Source organism: Rutidosis leptorrhynchoides, chromosome 3 (genome assembly GCF_046630445.1).
Source record: "Rutidosis leptorrhynchoides isolate AG116_Rl617_1_P2 chromosome 3, CSIRO_AGI_Rlap_v1, whole genome shotgun sequence".
In the NCBI taxonomy this organism is placed as follows: Eukaryota; Viridiplantae; Streptophyta; class Magnoliopsida; order Asterales; family Asteraceae; genus Rutidosis; species Rutidosis leptorrhynchoides.
In genome coordinates, this window is record NC_092335.1 from 301,404,033 (window position 1) to 301,413,752 (window position 9,720).

At 35.0% G+C, this 9,720-nt stretch overlaps 1 pseudogene; it reads left to right on the forward strand.

Moving 5' to 3' along the window:
- The first annotated feature begins 810 nt into the window (after window positions 1–810).
- On the forward strand, window positions 811–8,616 carry LOC139901047 (scarecrow-like protein 3; annotated as a pseudogene).
- Window positions 8,617–9,720: the final 1,104 nt, after the last annotated feature.

Below are 9,720 nucleotides of genomic sequence, written 5' to 3' on the forward strand. Positions count from 1 at the left end.
TGGAGGGAGAGATAAATCCTCGCGAACATTTGTTACCAATTTAAAAAACTTTATGAACTTTCTGAATGGTTTTTGTCAAAAATAAGGGAGCAAGTCTTCCAGGATTTCAAAAATCCAAATCGTAGGATGATTCAAGTGCATCCATAAAGGAAGTCAAGTCTTCTGAATGCCCGTCTTATTTTGTGTAGGAGACTTCCTAATCTACATCATTTCATATTGATATTGGTTAATACTTCATTTCACGATATATTTCATCGATTTATCGTACTGTGGGAAGAGTAGCCTTGAGCTTCAACGGTGCTGTCTTTTTATGTAAGAGTAATGGCTTTGTATGTGGGTAGAGGAAGCCTCAAAAATCAAAGGCCGAGCTGTAGGTCACGTGACCTGCACTGAGTTAGTGGCTGACTAGGCTTTTGATTTGATCAAATCAGAGAAGATCACCTTCTTGTTATCCAAAAGCAAAAGTAAGTCAAATCGGTCGGGCCCCTGCCCCGAAACGTCGAATGAAATAGGTGTCCGGGTTCTTTTTCTAGGACCCTTTTGATATGGTAGGCCCGGCCCCAGGACCCATATCCCTTATGTTTAGGAGCAGGATCCGCCCAAGAATGACCTTCGGTGCTACGGAAGGCATGGACTCCGTGAACGTCCCTAGCGCCCTTTACTAATAAGGAAAAGAAAGCCTCAACCAGAACCACATTCCTTTTGCGTGCGGATGTAGCTAAGTGTCTGACTCTATTGGTCATAGTTTCTTGCTGTTGCGGCCGGTGTTCGTTTGCGCGCGCGTGAACCTACCCAACAAACAAGGAAAGGATGTCTCTCGGGGCATCTGAGAATGATTCGAGCCGTATGAAGGGAAACTCTCACGTAGAGTTTCTTTTTGGGGGGAAGGAGCCCGACAGGGTCCCCCCCACTGACTTGGCCCGGGCCTAAGTGAAAGTGAAGTGGTGAAGTGGTGGGCCTACTCATCCCAACCAGGGTAACGCACGACATGGCCAAAAGCCATGGTACCCTTTAAAATACGAGAATGTAGTATCTGCTTCCTACATTTTCTTAAAACTAGCATAAAAGCTAGATGCGTGGGAAGTGGGGTCTAAGGACTGTAAATAAATTAAATAAGTGTTTAAACACTTCTGGGAGAACCGAGTCCTCCCATGTTGATCCTAGGAAGTAAAGTCTTCTGAAACTTGTAAGTAAAGTCTTGCAAGTTAATTTGAGTTTCAAAATACTATTGCTTGAAAGTAAAGTCTTTCAGGTTTCGTGCAATAGACCCACTGAAAAATTTATACCCAAGGTAGTTCGCTTCAGTGTAGCTACCCATGCGGCTGTCCCATAATCAGGAAGGATTGTATGTACACCGCCTTTTGAGCAAAAATTTTGGAATTGATAGACCTCTTATTTAGCCATGTGGGGCCCTAATTTCATGAACCTCCGTCAATGCTTTCGCCCTCCTATGAGAGAAACCATAGAGTTGTGATAGAAAGCTTGATGAGTGCCGGTTATCCTATGCCCGGATTAACCATAAAGATAGGGGTAACCAGTCCCCTACGCTTTGGCTCACCCACCTTAACCCAAAGTTGGAATTGACGATTATTTTGGAATTAACGGATTATTGGTGTTTTGGGGGCATGGAGATGGAAAAGGGATAACATTGTTGGTTGAGTAGAGGGCCACATTTTTTGAAGGCGTATACCTTATTTATGATAGACTCGGTGTTGAATGACTTGAACCTTGTGCTTGCTATGTTGAAGACTACATGATATGGAATTATTGCTTCGGAAGAATGATATCGGTACGTCTTGATTTCTTAATTGTTGAAGACTTGTCCAAGTTTGTTTATTTCTACATTAGTTATATTATCTAAAGATAAACTTGCTTGAGGACAAGCAAGGTTCAAGTGTGGGGGATTTGATATCGCTCAACTTATACATATTTTACATTACGATATTGGTTCTTTATTGTTGTTTATTTGAAGAAATATGAAGACTTTGGTGATTAATTGAGTTAAAATGATAAATATAGCTCTATAGGTCTTCAGGTTAATGTTTTGGTTGTTTCTTGCTAAGTAATGGTGATATTTGAGCTTAAAGTACGTTTGGATGTGAGAAAATGAAGTTTTACTGAGTCTGGAGCGAATCACTGTCGTGATAGAAGGTGTCCCGATCGTAATAAGTTGGCAGGGATTGACAGAATTCGATAATTGGTGAATCACGGTCGTAACAGGATCATCGCGGTCGTGATGCTGTTGCTGGATCCCGGTCGCGATAAGGCTATCGCGGTCGCGATGCGGGCTCGTACTAGTGACTTTTTGTGCAGCTATAAATATTCGAGGTTTTTAACCCTAAATGGAGTGCAGTTTTCCAGCTACGAATCAAAAGGGTTTTTGAAGACCTAAACCCTACTATTGAAGGCTTGCTTATTCTTTGCTTCTAATCAGTTGATCATAACGTTTGGTACTCTTTTTTATTATCAGTTTATCATTGTGATCATGAATACTATTAGTTTTTACTGTTTATTCGTTTCTTACTATTTTAATATGCTGGGCTAAATTAGTTTAGTGTTTGCTTGAATGTGAAACTATAAATATTGGATTGTTCTATCTTAAGGATTTAATGTTTTTGATTGAAATTAATTTTGTTTGATTAAAGATCCACTCTTATTCATGTTCTATGTTCTTAATTCAATTACATGGATTGATAATCGTTTAATGTGAGTTAAATTTGAGATGCAATCTATGCTTCAACATTTAGGTGATCTAGACAATTAGAGAAGTGACTTCAAGTGATTGTGTCATTAATTTAATTGGTAAATGAAAGACTTGTGAATTGCATGATAGTGAAATTTTCGCAAGTGATTGCGATAATTAGGACTTTATGTGAGTTTAGTCTAAATCGAGTCTCAATAGTTTCTGTCAAATATAGTTTAATCTCTTGAAGCGAGTTTATGTGAGTTTACTAACTTTGATTGATTAGAACTTTGTGAAAAGTCATACAACTATATTAGAAACATAATAATCGGTAATAATCGCAAAAACAATCCATATTAATAGTGAATCATTCAAGTGGATACTGTTTTATCTTTATTGTTAATTCGTTTTATCCATTTCACGTGATTGCATGAACCAAAATACAAACCAAATCTTTATTAAATCTCTAGAATAATTACTAGTTTTAAGATCTCGATTAAACTGCTCTCTGTGGAACGAACTGGTCAATTTACTTATTGATTACTGCATGATCGGGTTATAGCTGCCTGTAAGTATGTGATAATTGTTAAGTTTTATAATGACCCTCATTTTTCAATTCTATATATTTTCAATATTAAATGCCCAAACAATATAATTACAACTTAATAATTAAACTTTAATCAATAATTGTTAAGTAATAAGAATTATAAAACATATTAATTAACTTTGTGCAATAATTGACAAGTTAATAAAAGATAAAAAAAATATTAAGTTAATTAACTTCCATGAACAAAATGTAAAACTTAATATATGTAACTAATTAATCCTAAACAACTTTAGAATCATTTAAGCTAATCTAAAGTACAAGGACTAAAATGAAAAAGTTCCAAACTCTTTCCATGAAACCCTAGCCAAAAATTTAAAGGGTAAATTGACCCTTTTGCCCTCAAAAATTCGGCCACCATCACCTCCCATACAAACCCTAACTTGTTCCTTAAGTACTCTTAACCTAAACCCTAATTCTAGAATTTTCTAACCTCACCTATAAATAGGGACCTAGGCTAATGCAATTCTTGTACCAAATCATTCTATTATCCTCTCTCAAAAATCAATCTCTCCCTCTCCTCTCTCTTAGATTTTCGGCCAAGACATCACACCACCACCATCTTCAAAGTTTTCAAGTGATCTTCAAGCTTGTTCTTCGTGGTCATCAGGATCTTCAAGGTGTTCTTGTTATTCGGGTTGATTTGATCATCTTCAAGTCATCATCATCTTTTCTTGTTAATCTTCATCATCATTCATTAAGGTAAAAACCCTAGATCCAAATCTTTTAAATTCTATCTTTTGATTCATGTTTATGTTCATAATCATATTCATGTTCTTGATCTTATTCATAATCATATTCATATTGTTCATGTAAATATATATATATATATATATATATATATATATATATATATATATATATATATATATATATATATATATATATATATATATATGCATATACATACACGATTGTAAAAAAAAAAAAAATTTGGTTTGATCTTAAAAACCCTAAAAGATTATCAAAGATTTGTTAATGTTTAAAAAGGGAAACAACATATATACATGCTATAAATAGGTACACCATGTATATATGTAAAAAAAATAATATATATATATATATATATATATATATATATATATATATATATATATATATATATATATATATATATATATATATATATATATATGGCCGAAATTTTTTTTTTTAAAAAAAGATTTTTGTTAGATCTTCAAAACCCTAGAGATTTGTTAAAGATTTTGTTAGTGTTTAAAAAGGTAACAAGATATATACATACTAAATATAGATACACCATACATATATGTAAAAAGAAAAAATATATATATATACTATATATATATATATATATATATATATACATCAACACATATATATATATAAAATAATAATAATAATAATAAAAACTATATATATATATATATATATATATATATATATATATATATATATATATACACGATACATATACATATATACATATTAAATACATAAAACCCTAATTTACCTAACCCTAATTTATTAAACCCTAATAATCATTACCTAATCATTACTTTACTAAACCCTAAACCTAATACTACTTTAATACTATTAAACATTTATTACTTAAACCCTAATGATTTATTTATTATTAAAACTTAACTACTCTAATTAATTAAAACCCTAATACTACTTATACTACTACTTAACACTTATACACTTATACTACTACTTAACACTTACACTATTACTAACACTTATAATATACTACTTATAGTATAACATGCGATTACAATAGTCATTCACGATAACATGAGGATTAATCGAACGTTAACGCTACTTAAGGCCTAGGGTGATCCTTGGTACCACTATGGGACGCTTGTGGATCTCAAATGCCAAACTTAGATTTTGGTCAAGAAATCCTGGGCCAACCGGTAACAATTGGTCATTCTGGTGACTCGGCGATGGAATAGATGTTTAGGTATGGTGCACAATGTCAAACCCGACTATAGTAATCATACACTTAGTTACTTTCACACTTAATAAGTGGTAGACTTATTAAGGACAACTCGCTAGTGTTCAACACTAACTTACTAAAAGTGGAAACTTACTTAAAATAGAAACTTAGTAAAACGAACTACACTTAAACACTTGCAAACTTAATCTTAAATTTGGGGAAAACATTTAACTACTCTCAAATGTCATTAGGTTGACTTTCTCCTCAATTCATCCAACTCTTCTATTCCAAGGAATAACAATCTCTTTCTACTTACTAAGGTGAACTCATAGCCCCACTTTTTATTGCATGCAATTTATTTAACTTTTTGGAGTGAGACACATGCTACTTTTACTATTTACAATTTAGACACAAGTACCAACTGTTAAACTATGCTATACCTGGCTATGTCCAACCAAGTCCCTACAGTGATATTTTTAATTGCTCGTTAAATGCATTCTTAATTATTGGGGGTAGGCCTATCGGGAGTAACGTCCCCGATATATTTGACTAAGTCTTTGTATTACTTAATAATGAAATTAAACTCAAAAGGACAGAACAACTTGTCATTGGGGCAAACTTAAACGTTTAGTCTAAATATCACGAAATGGCATAACTTTTTGATCTGCGAGATCAACTTTATAAACAAAAATCTTGTGGTCTAAAACAACGGTCAAACATAATTGTTAAACCTATGATTTCACTCAACCATTTTTGGTTGACACTTTAGCATGTTTTGTCTCGGGTGCTGATTGATCAAGTTTACTTACCTACTGCTTATGTGATGCTACTTGGACTTAGGATCAAGAACTATCGCATTTATTATTCTTGCATTTGAAACATTTACTTTATTGTAATTTCAATTCTTGTAATGACATTTCATTTTCCGCTGCGTACTCAATAAAGTTTGTTTTATCATATAGTAGTGTTCTTATATTATAATATGTTGGTTTATTTGATATTAAGTCACATTTCACCCAGGCCCTAACTGGGGGTGTGATAGATTGTTATCAGAGTATAACCAGGCTGTTATAGAGAACCAGGATTGCATCTTTATATGTGCCTTACTTGCTAGCTAGGGTGCCTTATCAATCTAGGAAACTATAACCTTTCCTGGCTTAGACTTAAAGCACTTAGGATTTCCTTATAATCTTAACAACTTTGCTTTGATAATCTTGGCTTAAAATGCTAATCAAAGTCTCTTTACTAATGTTAGGATGTCAAGCTCAAGCGTTAATCAACCAAACAAAATGACTCTCTTCAAATCATCTGAAGAAATGGCTCGCTTTAAACCTACCATCGAAGTAGGTACTGGATACTCTTCCACTGAAAAACCAGTCCAAAGCCCACCTTATGGCTTTGGTGGTACTCCCTCACCAAACTATAGTCCGGATACTTTACCTAAGTCTCCCGAATACTACCCGACCCCAAGAATTGAAGACAAGGGGAAATGCCCTGCTGATTTTAAAGAAGATGGCCCGTCTAAGAAAAGAGCTCGATCTCCTTCTTACGATAACCATAACGCCATGTGTGAAATCATGAATCTGCGAACAACTACCGAGAAGAACTTTGATGGTTTGCTTCGCCATGTTGCAAGGGTCGAGGCTCGAATAGATGAAAAAGACCTAGTGATCAAGAAACTTTTGGAGGAAAATGCTGAGTTAAAGAAAGAGATAAAGTTGGTGAAGTATGAAAGTGAAAGAAGTGCCCGATGGGGGAAGCAATCTCTCGCTCATTTGAAAGAAAATGTCGACTCTAGATTGAAGGTGGAGGAAAACCATGTGAAACACCAACTTGCTCTAAGGGGCTACGAATGCAATGTAGTCAATAGTAGGGTTACTAATCTCTATGATAATCTCGAGTTCCTGCATGAGAAACAAAAGGCGAAGAACGAGAAAGTTGAGGAGTTTATGAAGAAGGTTGAGGACGAGAAGAAGAAATATGAAGACTACTTCAATCTTAATATTTCTTAGTTATTTTTCCAATTTCTTATCTATGTAAAGGCTTTGTCTAAACTATTCCTATTTCCAACTCGTGTAATAAAGGCTTATTTAATGCCTCGTTCTAATAATATAAAGTGTTTCATTTATATCATGTGATATCAATACTTTATTCATACTTGTAATTGCTCAAACTTATAACTTGTCAACTTATCAAAATTATGTTCACTTTTATGTAGTGACATCATGGTTCGTCCATCTGCACCTACCGTTAACAACATTGTGTTGACCACTGAGCAATTTCAACAGTTACTCGCTGCCGCCCAAGGCAACGTCCAACCTAATCATGCTAATAATTAACCGAAACCTTGTTCTTACAAGGACTTTACAAACTGCAACCCTCCCGCTTTCAAGGGAAGTGAAGAGGCCGTTGAATTGGTCCGATGGTTCGAGAAACTAGAGTCCATATTCCGTGTCTACAATTGCGGGGACAATGACCGAGTTAAGTATGCCACTAGTTCATTAGCTGGCAATGCTTTGACTTGGTGGACCTCTCAGGCTAAGTCTATGGGAATCGATAATGCTAATGCAATCCCATGGGATGAACTTAAAAGCATGATGGTTAATAAGTTCTGTCCTAGAAGTCACGTTCAAAAGCTTGAAGCTGAGTTCTGGGAACTCAAAGTTAAGGGTACCGACATTGAGAGCTGCACTAACCGTTTTCTGGAGCATTCTACCTTGTGCCCCGAGATGTTTCCTACCGAGCCGAGAAAGATCGAAAGGGGAGGCATTAGCAGTTAGCTCGGTTTTACAGTTTCATTCATTGTTAGCACCTCATGCTGATGAATTTGTTAAATCCAAAAAGACTTCAAATAGGGTTGTTCAATTGCAAAGGGTTCTTCAAAAAGATCTGTTCAATGTATCAAGTCATGATACGGCCTCATCTTCCCCTTTATCTAGTGTTAATATAACTTCAACAACAAAAATAGAACAATTTCTCTACGTCTTACGGGGATTATCACCAAAGGTTATGGTGGTAGCCGAATAAGATTCTAACCACAACAACTCGGCTCTAATGGAAAGACTTTCGGAATCGTTATATTTTTACGCTGCGCTGTTTGACTGTTTGGAATCCACATTACCAAGAACTTCAATGGAGAGACTGAAGATAGAAAAAAAGTTATTCAGTGAAGAAATCAAGAACATTATCTCTTGCGAAGGTGGTGAAAGAAAAGAGAGACACGAAAAACTTGAAAAATGGGTTCGGATACTCGATTTGGCTGGATTTGGGTGTGTGCCTTTGAGCTATTATGCTTTATTGCAAGCACGAAGATTGCTTCAAGGGTATAGTTGTGATGGTTGTCAGATTAAAGAAGAAAACAGGTGTGTCGTCATATGTTGGCAAGATCGTCCGCTTTTCTCGGTTTCTGCATGGAAGTGTCGAAGGTAAAATTATATGTGTTATCATAATGTTTTAGATTCAAGTTCCCCTTTTTGTTAGTTGATGTTTCCTTTGGTTTTTGGTGCATGGAGGATAATTTAACAGTTGTTGGTTTTATATATTGAATCTAATTCTTCTAGCATTTTACTTAACAAAATGAGTTATTTCGCGTCTATAAGTATCAAACATATCTGTTGTTTCTTTGATGCAGCAAAGAAGTTTTATTTAAAAAAATTGGGAAAAGCTCAATGCTTCAAGAATGGCACATGAACATATCGCATATATGATTCTGTTGGATTGTATTGTGTTTGGAAGATAAAATGAAAAAGTTACGGGCGAACCCGCTTGACCTTTGTGAAATTTGTTTTTGTCACAGGAATAGGCAGATAAAAATTCTCTGGGGGAGTCATTATTATTATTAGTGTGTTTATACTACAAGCTATTAAAATTAAAAATCTACATTGGTATTAAAGGGAAAATTGCATCAAAGGATATATAGATTTTTACCAGTTCTAACTTTGCAAGTGTGGAATTCCGAAAAACTATATGTAATGTCCAGAAACTGGAAACCTAATAGATAGGATGAGCATATAAGGTGTTCCCTAATAAGATGTTAGGGATGACACATATTTTTATTAAAATGTAAGGTTGTTTTGTAACCGTTTTCGACCGTTTTCTTCACCACCTAGGATTCAACTTCTATTTTCCTCACCACCTAGGATTCAACTTCTATTGAATTTTGAAAAATGGGACCTCTTATGAGGTCAATAAACTATCTTAGGATGTATCTAGTGTTCGGTGTGAGACGTACAAAGAAGAAATAACAACAAAGAAAAAGATGGTCATAGTCGTAGTCTACTTAAACAACTTACTGAATTCATGATCAACCGATGCAAGTTCAAGGAGTTATCCGGTTTGATCTAAGTTGTTCGAAATTAATGATACCGCAACCCACATGCGCAATACATACGTATGCGGGCACTAGCGCGCATGCGTATGCGTATACTTTGTATGCGGTATGCGGCATGCAGATTCGTATCGAATGCCTTTGTTCCCGGTACGGCGGCTACTTGGTCCTCAAGTATCTTTTCCATAATTATATCCGTGATTCGG